Below are 10,953 nucleotides of genomic sequence, written 5' to 3'. Positions count from 1 at the left end.
AGCCTCAAAAGAAGATACACAAGTGGCCAATAGGCACCTGAAAAAAATATTCAACATTACTAATCATTAGGGATATGCAAATTGAAACCACTATGAGATATCATTTTATTCCAGTTAGAACGATTATTTCCAAAAAGACAACAAATAAGAAATCCTGGGGAGAACGAGGAGAAATACTGCTCATCCACTGTTAGTGAGACTGGACACTAGTACAGCCAGTCTGAGAAACAGCATGTACGCTCCTCAAAAAAGTAAAACTACCATGATATGATCCAGCAACCCCACTACCAGGCATATTTCCAAAGGAAGTGAAGTCAATATGTTGAAGAGATTTCTGCACTTGTGTTTATTGCCACATTATTCACAATGGCCAGGCGATGGAATTGACCCAAGTGCCCATCAACGGGCAAATGGATACAGAGAATGTGGTACCTATGTAAAATGAAATATTATTCAGCCATAAGAAGGAATGAAGTCCCGTCATTTGAGGCAACACAGATGATCGTGGAGGACATTACATTAAGTGAAATAAACCAGTCACAGAAAGGTAAATACCCGACATGTTCTCACTCATCTGTGGAAGCTAAAAAAGTTGATCTCATAGAATTCTGGAGAGTACAGGAGGGGGTGGTAGATGCTGGGATGGGAGGGGAAAGGGAGATAGTGAGAGGTTGGTAAAAAAAAACACAGAATTGCAGCTAGAAAGGAAGAGTAAGTTCTACACCTTGTGTTCTCTAGTTAACAAAAGTATTTTCTACTGGCTGGAAGAAAAGATTTTGAATGTTCCCATCACTAAGAAGTAATAAATGTTTGAAATGATGGATATGAGAAATAATTACCCTGATTTTTGTTTATTGCAGCTCAATTTATAATCACCAAGATGTGGAAACAACCTAAATGCCCACCAACCCAGGAGTGGATTAACAAACTGTGGTATATGTACACCATGGCATACTATTCAGCCATAAAAAGATGGAGGCTCTACAGCTTTTGTATTAACCTGGACGGAGTTGAAACACATTCTTCTTGGCAAAGTATCACAAGAGTGGAAAAGCAAGTATCCAATGTGCTCGATACTAATATGAAGCCAGTAGATGCCCACACAGAGAAAAACTCAATTCAATTCCAGCTGGGGCAGACGGAGAGGGAAAGAGGAGGGAGATTGGTGTGCTCCTGCTTAATGGGTACAGTGTAAGGGTATATGACACACCTCCAGCAGGGACGTCGCCTAACAAATGCAAACACTGTACCCTAACAGTTTGTACCCTCATAGTAATCTGAAATAAAAAATAAGAATTAGCCTGATTCGATGATTATACATTGCCTACATGAATTAAAATATCACATGCACCCCATAAATATGTATAATTGCTATGCGTAAATTAAAAATAATAAAACAAAATCACCTTTAAAAAAGACAAAGTTTTGTTGCAGACAGGAGATGACACTTTTTGAATCTTATTACTAAGTCAGTAATCTTATTACTTATTACAATTTCAAGATACTAAAAGAAAATTTTCATTAAGAGAGGGAAAAAAACAAGAAAAGAAATGCCTGGGGGTGGGGACAGGGTCCCCTAGGGAGGCAGGCAACCTTCCATAGCAGCTTCTGCCATTGGCTTGTTGTACCAAGCTTGCTCAGTAGGATCCACCCTGTGGGATTCTTGTCCTCAAAACCAGATTCCTTTTACGCCAAGTAAAATGGGGTCAGTCTTTTATGCAATATCAACTTAACCTTTCAAAGTTGAAAACCACACCTCCAATTCAACCATCCCACCTCCTTGCTCAAAGCTATTGACAAGCTGCTTCTTCAGAGAGGATCTGAGATGCACGAGGTCAGAATCAGAATCCCATGTTCAAGCCCTGGATCAAGGGCTTCATGGGTGTGCAACTTTGGGCCAGTTACTTCACCGTTCTGCACCTCAGTTTCTCAACTTTCAAAAAGAGGTAACTGCAGCAACCAGAATACCACTAACAGTACCCAGTTGATAAATACTTATGTGTAGGCATGACGTTTCCTCTGTCACTCCTCATCATGACTCAGTGAAGTAGGAAGGCCATTGTTTACATTTTACAGATGACGACCTTGTGGTTTAGGGAGGTAGTTCAGCGACATTGACACTGGAGGGCGCTCTGAATATTTTGTGTGGCTTCTACCAAGTGCTTGGTGGACAGTAGGTCCTGATGCTGGGCAGTCCTCAGAACCCCTGCCCAGGGACTGCGACTTTTCCTTGTCTCTGACCTGCGTTCCTGCAAACGCACTGTGGACTTTTTGTCAAGGCTGGTGCTCTGTGAGGGAGGCACAGATGGCCTTCATGACCAGAGTCTGGAGACTGTCTGGACACTCTGCAGAGGCTGTAGGCAGAGGCATCAAGGGGGGAGACATCAAAGTCAGCCTGGGTCCTACCGGGATGGTGTTAACAATGTTGGCGACCCTCTGGAGACCTTGTATGCACCTGGCGCTGTTCCGCGAGTTCTGTGTGGATCATCTCACAGGATCCTTCCAGCAAGATGTACAATTTCCACTATATTGTCCCCGTTTATAGAAAACTGAGGCCCAGAGAGAGTGTTTTAGTTTCCTAGGACTGCCATATCAAATTACCACCAACTGGGTGATTTAAAATAACAGGAACTTATTCTCACACAGTTCTGGCGGCTGGAAGTCCAAAATCAAGGTGTTAGGGGGCCACGCCCTCTGCGAAGGCATTAGGGGAGATGGTTGCCTGCTCTTCCAGCGTCTGGTGGTTCTTGGCGCTCCTTGAGTTCCGTGGCTCACAGGTACATGGCTCTGCACTCTGCCTTGTCGCCATCGCCACGTGGCTTTCTTCCCAGAGTGTGTCTCTCTGCAGCTTCACTTGACATTCTTACAAAGAGATCAGTCATGGGATTTAGGACCCCCCTAATGCAGTATGATCCCATCTTAACCAATTATATCTGTCAAAATCCTATTTCCAAATGAGGGGACCTTATGATGTTTGGATTTGGAAGGGTACGAAGTAGCAAAATTCAGAGTTGAATCCAGTTTCTGTGAAACCCGAGCCTATGTCTTTAGTGGTTTCTCCACTAACCTCATTGGGACTTTTTGGCCCTAAAAACGTCCCTTAGCTACTTGGACTCTGTATGCCTGGTGTAGGCCAAAGGAGCACGTCCTGGCAGTGATTACACACCATAGCATAAAGATCCGGGGTCTTCCCGGCAGAGCCTGTCTCCACCTCTTAATTCAGACAATAGGATACCACACTCTTGATGTTCACAAAACCCTCCAGAGTCTGCAAGACACATCCCACCACACGGCACTGTGTAGATGGCCCCCCAACAACTGCATGTGGTTCGCATTGTCACCCCCGTTCGTCTGATGGGAAAATCGAGACCCAGACAGTGTTAGAGGAAATGCATGGGAAAATGGGTTAGAAGTTCCAAAGCACTTCTGTTAACAAAGGGAGTTATTAATAACCCCAATTAAGAGCAGCAACGGCAACACTAATAGTCACTACCCATTACAGATTCGGTTCTATGCAGTAAACATTTCCAGGCGCGATGCTAAGTATTCAACAAATATCATCTCATTTAATTCAATTAACGGCAACGACCCAGGAGAAATGTTGTGGGATTAATTGACTCTGTTGTAAGGAAGAGCACTAGCAGGTTTGAAACTTTGCCTCATATTCTTGTACCTTAGAAGGATTATTTTTTTCTTCCTTTGGACATTGGTGAGTAAGAGGAAGCAAGAATGTCTGGAGCCAGAGGGGTGTCTGGGCTGTTTCACTGAGCCGGCTATGGGAGGGTCCGCTTCTCTACCTCTTGTCCAATTAATGTGTTAAGAAAACAGCAGGCTCTCTCTTCCCTGCCTCCCTCCTGTTTCTCACCTCCATTTCTTCCTTCCAACAAATGTATCTACTACCTGCCAAATACTCAGGTTGGTTGCGGTTGGGGTTAGGAATACAGTGGTGCACTGGACTGGTCCAGGTGAATGTATTTTTCTTAAGGGTCCTAGGGTCATCTAGAATGGAAAAGGACATGCAACCTAGATCCAGTGTGAGAACTCAAGGCGGGTGTGAGTCAACTGTTAAGACTAAGACAAGTGAACGTTTAAGCACTATCACGCCTCGTAAGTCTTAACACCCACACGCAATCTTGTCTTCATGGATGTATAATACAGTATTTAACTTCCACGAACTTTTCTCATATCACTACTGCTCAGAAAGAGAACAAAAAGGGTACTGCTTTGTTTTCTTTGGTATAATGGTTTCACCTAATCAACTAAGTGGAATATTCACAGGCTCATCATCTTTCCCCTTCATAGCAGGGATCAAGAATGGAGGGGTAATAATTATAATGTTAACTGCAAAAATAATAACAGTAATAATAATGGCGACAATGGCAGCAGCAGTAACAACAATAAGAATAGTAATAAAGAGTCTGCAGGGCGGTGCCTGTGGCTCAGTGGGTAGGGCGCCGGCCCCATATACCGAGAGTGGTGGGTTCAAACCCGGCCCCGGCTGAAAAAATACCCGGGCATTGTGGCGGATGCCTGTGGTCCCAGCTACCCAGGAGGCTGAGGCAACAGAATTGCCTAAGCCCAGGAGTTGGAGGTTGCTGTGAGCTGTGTGACGCCACGGCACTCTACCGGGGACAATAAAGTTAGACTCTGTCTCTACAAAAAAAAAAAAATAATAATAATAATAATGATAATGAAAAAAATAGAGTCTGCAGCAGTTAGGGAAGTGGCCAGCATTCCCATCTGTCACGGATGGACTGGGAGATTAAGGAGAAGGCAAGTAACTCTCTCAAGGTCACACACCAATCAGTGGCCCTGTCTGAGAGGAAGATCTGGTGTTCTGACAAGCAGGCCGGGGTGCTTTAATAACAATGGCAATGAGAACAATAACAGGGTGGGCATTTGGACCTGCTTACCCTGACTCAGGCATTGTGCAGGGAACTTGGCAAACAGTATTGCAAGTCATCACAATAGTGCTGGGAAGAGGCGCCATCAGGTCAGCCCATTTTCCAGATGGCCTAGGGCCAGTGGTGTGGGATGCAGGCTGAGGGGTAACAGAGGGTTTCTGCCTGGGGGAGGGAGGAGGAGCCTAAAGAGCGGGTACCAGGGAGTGTCAAGGGCCGCCTGGGAGCCTGCACCTCTGTTCCAGCAGAACAGCTTTGTCTCTTTCCCTCTCTCCCTCTCCTGTTCAATTCCGTGGCATCCCAGTCTTTCTAAAATCAAGCTCTCAGCTGCCAGGGATGTTGGCTTCAAGGTCCACAGGATCAGTGCCTGGGGAATTTGCATAGCTACCTTGGCTACGGGCAAGCAAAGGGTTGCCATGGAAACCCTTCATCCCTTCCCAGACCTGCAGCCTATTTTCCCTCCCCTGATGCTCCATCCCCCACCTCCCACCACACAGGGCAGGGGTGACCAGAGAGCCCCAACAAAGGCAGGTGCCCGCAGGTCTTCCTTCCGATGCAAGCTTGCCTCCCTGCCTCTGTGCAAATGATTATCTCTTGTCCTGTTCAAATCATGTCATTCCCCTGCTCAGAACCCTCCATGGCTCCCTATTATCTGAAGGGAGCACAGCCCCCTTGTTCTGGTGTTTATGCCTCTCTCGCCTCCCTAATACAGCTGCACGTGAGCATGAAAATCCCACCAGTTCCTGGGTTCCCAGAGGATCACGATGGTCTTCTTCGTGAGGCTTCCTTGATGCCTAGCATGGCTCTTGGTCCTTACATAACACTCGGGAAGGAAAAAAAAAAAACAATAGTGAAGAAGGGAGAAGTGAAAAGTGGAACCTCCTGCCCTTAATGTACCCTTTGCCTCAGTTTCCCAGGACACAAATTGGAGTTTGGCATCCTTCCTCAAGGCACCTCCTCCGATGTCAGGCAGGTGCACACCTCACCTGCTCCTGCCAAATCCTTAGAAGGCCCAACTCCGGTGCCACCTCCTCTAGGAAGGCTTCCCAGATGCTCCATTCTGAGCAAATGCCCCTGTGTTCTAGAGCCCTGACCCACAGAGCATCTTTCCTTCTCCTCTAAGTCCCTTGAATGTAGGGAATCTGCATTCTTCACTCCCGGACCCATCAGTGGCTCGGACTTAACATTGTAGGGTTCTCAGGAAACAAGTTTTGAACTCCATAGCATCAAAGACCATTGGGATTTTCCTTCATTTCAAGGCTTCTAAAGTGGGCTCATTACAAGGTTCACAGCTTCAATACCACACAATCTGGGAAATGGATCACTTTGCTGATTTTTCTTCTCTGGGACTTAACAAGTTAAAATGAATCACCAGACCAGGTGCTCTCCTCTCCTCTTGTTTTGTTGCCTTGCTCTCAGCCTTGGCCCCTTTATAGTCTGTTCTCCATGCATCAGTGAAAGTGATTGTTATAAACTGTAAAGCATGAGTTTGGTCCATGGCTCAAAACCCTCTACTGGCTTCCCCTGTCTGGCAGAGACCCTTGGCCTCTAAGAAGTTTACCCTGATGCATCTTCTCCCTCCTGCCACTTATTCCACTCCAGCAGCCTGGCCTCCTTGCTGTCCCTGAAACATCCTGGGAGTGGCCCTGCCTCAGGGCCTTTGCACGTGCTCTTCTTGCAACGATTGCTGTTCTCCAGTTGTCTGTGTGGCTTACATTCACCCAGCTATCTCTGCTCAATATCACCTCCTCCTAGAGGCCCTCCTTGCTCATTCGTCACTTGAAATCAATCCTCCTTAACTCTGCTGAATTTCCTTCATGGGACCCAAGCAACATCCAGTGAATATTTGGTTATCATCTACTTCCTTGTAGTGGGTCAAATTGTCTCCCTTAAAGGGATGTGTTTGAGTCCTAGCTCCTTGTATTTGTGAATATGACCTTTTATGGAAATTCGGTCTTTGCAGATGTAATTGTGTTAGGATGAGTTCCTTGCTCTATTACAGTGAGCCCTAATCCAGTGACTGGTGTCCTTAAGAGAAGAGGGGCATTTGGACACAGAGACAAAGAAGAGAAGGATTTGAGAGACAGGCAGAGATTGGACTGATGCTTAACAAGCCAGGAATGCCAAGGGCTGCAGGTGACCACCAGAAGCTAGAACATGGAACAGATTCTCCCTAAGAGTGTCTGGAAGGAACCAACCTTGTTGACATCTTGATTTCAGATTTCCAGCTCCCAGAAGTGCGAATGTGAGAGAATAAATTTCTGTTGCTAGAAGCCACCCAGTTTGTGGTACCTTGTCATAGCATCCCTGGGACACTGCCACCCTCCTCCACTGGAATATCAACTCAAGGAGGACAAGGACCATGTATCCATTTTCTGATAAATCCCTGGCATCTAGGTCTGTGCCTGGCAAAAGGAGACACTCTACCAATGCTTTTAAACATAAACGACAAAGTCCATTTTGCAGATCTTCACTGAGAACAACTATGTGCCCAGCACTGGGTTAAGTTCAAAAGAGGCTGCAACCAAGTCCAGGGTTCTGCCTCAGCACTTCCTCCTCCAAGGGGTGATGGACTCAGAATAACAGTTGCAGTTCTTAAAAGGCTTTTCTAGTTTCTCAAGCACTTCAGTCTCATTATCACACACACTCTTGCCTACAAGCCAAAGAGCTTGGGACGTACTTACTATCATTGTCTCTATTTTCCAAATAAGTAAGTGAAGGCTCAGAGAGGCAGAGAGGTTTGTCAGGGTCATCTGGCTGGACAGGGGCTTGACCCGGGGCAGTCTGCCCCAGACAGGATGAGTCAGACCCTGGGGCCCAGAGAATGTCAGTGAAGGAGAGTCTCAGGAAGCTGCCCAGAGGCAGCATTAGGATGGGATGTGGGGACACCTGTGAAGACATTTACACCCTCTTCACCCATTCCCCAAAGATGTCAGTTTTCCATGAGTCTCTTAAGTAGGGGTCCTCAAACTTTTTAAACAGGGGGCCAGTTCACTATCCCTCAGAACTTGGAGGGCCAGACTGCGGGCCCTGGGAAGAGTCGGCTGCTAAGCAGGACAGGCAGTGGTGGCAAAAACACCTGGCGGGTTGGATAAATCCTAGGTGAGCTGCATGTATTTAGCTGCCATCATATTTAACACACCTGCTCTTAAGTATGACAGTTGTCATCAGTGTGCATTGGGTCTCCTAACACGTAGTTAACCAGGGCATCTCCCTTTTAATAACCTTTGAGAAAGCCTGGGCCCTCCTTGTGCCTGAACACACGCACCATTCAAGCCTGTGACACCGATAGTCACACCAGCCTGTGGCATGAGGCAAAGGGGCACCTCTTAAAATAAGATGGGAGCCCGAAAGCCCCAAAGCTATTTTTAAGGGAGTTCTAGAAGTGCTTGTTTTTAAAATATCATAAAATGGTTATTACCAACCTTTTTTTTTTTTTCTTTCTCCTCCTGCCTTTTTCCCAAACAGGTGCAGTGAGATTAGTGGTAATTTAAAAAGGAGGATTGCCTCTGTGTCAATTTCTCGCTAATGAGCAAAACACGCCATGTAATTGCTATGTATTGAAGGAGGCAACAATACATTTTCAGTGGCTGTTTAATATGCCAGAGCTTGGTCTAGCAGCTGTTCTGAGACGCGCATTCTGAGACAGAGGAGCCAACCTCAGAAGGACAAGGCGACGCTAGCCTTTCTTTTCCCTCGTGCAGTCCCTTGGAGGGTGTTAAGGCAAAGCCAGGTGAGATTTGGGAGGCAGAGCTGATGGGAGGTTGTAGAACTGGCTGGGGCAGCAAGAGGGCATGACCGTCTCTCTTACGCTCTTCATCACAGGAGGCGCCAACCCTGGGCCATAGCAAGGTCTTATATTTTGCTTGGATTTGCAACCAGCCAGGGATGTTCCTTGCTAGTTCTGTGACCCTTGAATGGGAATTTAACCTCTCTCGCTTTCAGCTCTGCCATCTCTCAAATGGAGATGGTAATAACCAACTCATCTCGAGAGGATAAAAAGAGAAATGAATGGGGCTGTCCCCCTGCAGCGTGGTCTTCTCTGGGGCGTCCACAGGCTCATTCCCTGGCTTGGGTGTGTGGACACAGCTGCGGGTTGAGCTCCTTTCTCTGCCTCTGACCAAGTCCTTTGTGCTGAGTTGGTGGTCATGGAGGTCAAATGTCACCCTCTTTGTGGGCTTTCTCCTCATTCCTGTCTTTTCCCTTTACACATTCTGTGTTTCTTATATAGGATCTGATACCTTCCGGAGCACTCTATGTAACTTACTTTTTTTTTTCTGAGACAGAGTCTCACTTTGTTGTCCTCAGTAGAGTGCTGTAGTGTCATAGCTCACAGCAACCTCTAGCTCTTGGGCTTAGATGATTCTCTTGCCTCAGCCTCCCGAGTAGCTGGGACTATAGGTGTCCGCCACAACGCCCAGCAATTTTTTTGTTGCCGTTTGGCCGGGGCCGGGTTCGAACTGGCCACCCTTGGTATATGGGGCTGGCACTCTACTCACTGAGCCACAAGAGCTGCCCAACTTACTTTATTGTTTTAATGTTTGGTACAATCAGTCTCTCTCTGTATTGGAACTGAAGCTCCACGAGGGTGAAGTGAAGGCACATATTTTCCTCTCCCCAGTGAATCCTGAGTGCCCAGAACAATGCCTGACACACAGTAGGTGCTCGATTAAGACTTAGACTAGTGCCCACCACACAGCAGTAACTCAATAAATGGTGGTGTACAAGTTATTATCTAATTTCTTATTAAATTGCCTCAAGCAATTAAGCGTCTGCTATTTGCCAGGTGTGGTTCAGGTCAGAGGCTATTAAGTAATTACCTTCTTGGTTCTCCTGACAACCGAGTGAGGCAGGTCCTTTTATTATTCCTACCTGATGGAGGCTAAGGGAGCTGATCCGATGCTCCCACATCATGTGGTCATGAGAAGCAGAGGGCTGATTCTGCATCACCTTGGCTGGAGTCCCAAGTCCTCTCTTCAGGGCTGGCCCTGTTTACCTGGTGTGTGAATGTAGGAGGCACCTGAGGAAAGGGACTCCCCTTCTTTCAAGAGGGAGTTGTGTGGTTTGAGCCTTTGCAAAAACTAAACACAACAAAAGGCCAACAGAAGAAAAAGGAAGAGGGTGCATGAGACAGGGAATGGCATGGGCGAAGGTGTGGGCTGGACTAGGTATATTTCTGGTGCCCCTACTATGTGTCCACCAGCTCCAAGCAAGATGCAATGGGAAAGAGTCGTAAAGAGAATCTCCTCTGCCTTGGAGAGGGAGCAAGGTGCGTATGTGTGTTGCCGCAGGGGGAGGGGGGAGCAGTGCTCACAAAACACCAGAGACCAATAAGAGAAAGAATAAAACAGATTCTACAATTTAATGAATATTTGCAGCTCAAGAAGGCCCCAGCCCGAGCCTGGTTGGGGAAACTTGAACTCCCTCTGAGTGATGATTGGAATGGGCTGTAGGTGGGGCCTGGGGGTCTGCTGGGAGTTGGGAGAGGCTGGAGAATGAAGTGAAATGAATGGCTGTGTGTTTGGGTCTATCAGCGATAGTCCAAAGTCGCACCAGCAGGTTCAGGATGCATTCTGCCAGCGTGGAAAGTGAAAAGAGAATGTTTTATAACCCCAGTGGCTCTGGGAGTCAGAAAACCACAGCCGTTCCATGCTGATAAGGGACAAGAGCGAGATAAATTGTCCCTTGGATTGGAGAAAGAGGCAGTATGTGGAACTAGGATTTGGGGTTGGTTGGGCCCTGGGGGTCTCATCTTAAATCAGTCCTGCTGGTGACACTAAGGCTGAGGGAAAGAACTTAGGTTTTGGAGTCCCACAGGCTTTGCTTTGGGGTCTGGATTCCAATTCTCAAGAACCTTAATTTCTTTCTCCACAGCAGTGGTTCTCAACCTGTGGGTCGCGACCCACAGGAACTGTATTAAAGGGTTGTGGCATTAGGAAGGTGAGAACCGCTGCTCTATGGAATGATGGTTACCACAGTCCATCTTCATGGGCCGGATGGATAAAGCGATTTTCTGTAAATGACATTAATGAGGAGGGGCAGAAAGCTCCCG

The sequence above is a fragment of the Otolemur garnettii genome, unplaced genomic scaffold (genome assembly GCF_000181295.1).
Source record: "Otolemur garnettii isolate 467f Iridium unplaced genomic scaffold, OtoGar3 scaffold00038, whole genome shotgun sequence".
Taxonomy (NCBI): domain Eukaryota; kingdom Metazoa; phylum Chordata; class Mammalia; order Primates; family Galagidae; genus Otolemur; species Otolemur garnettii.
Note: the sequence above shows the minus strand (reverse complement) of the source record.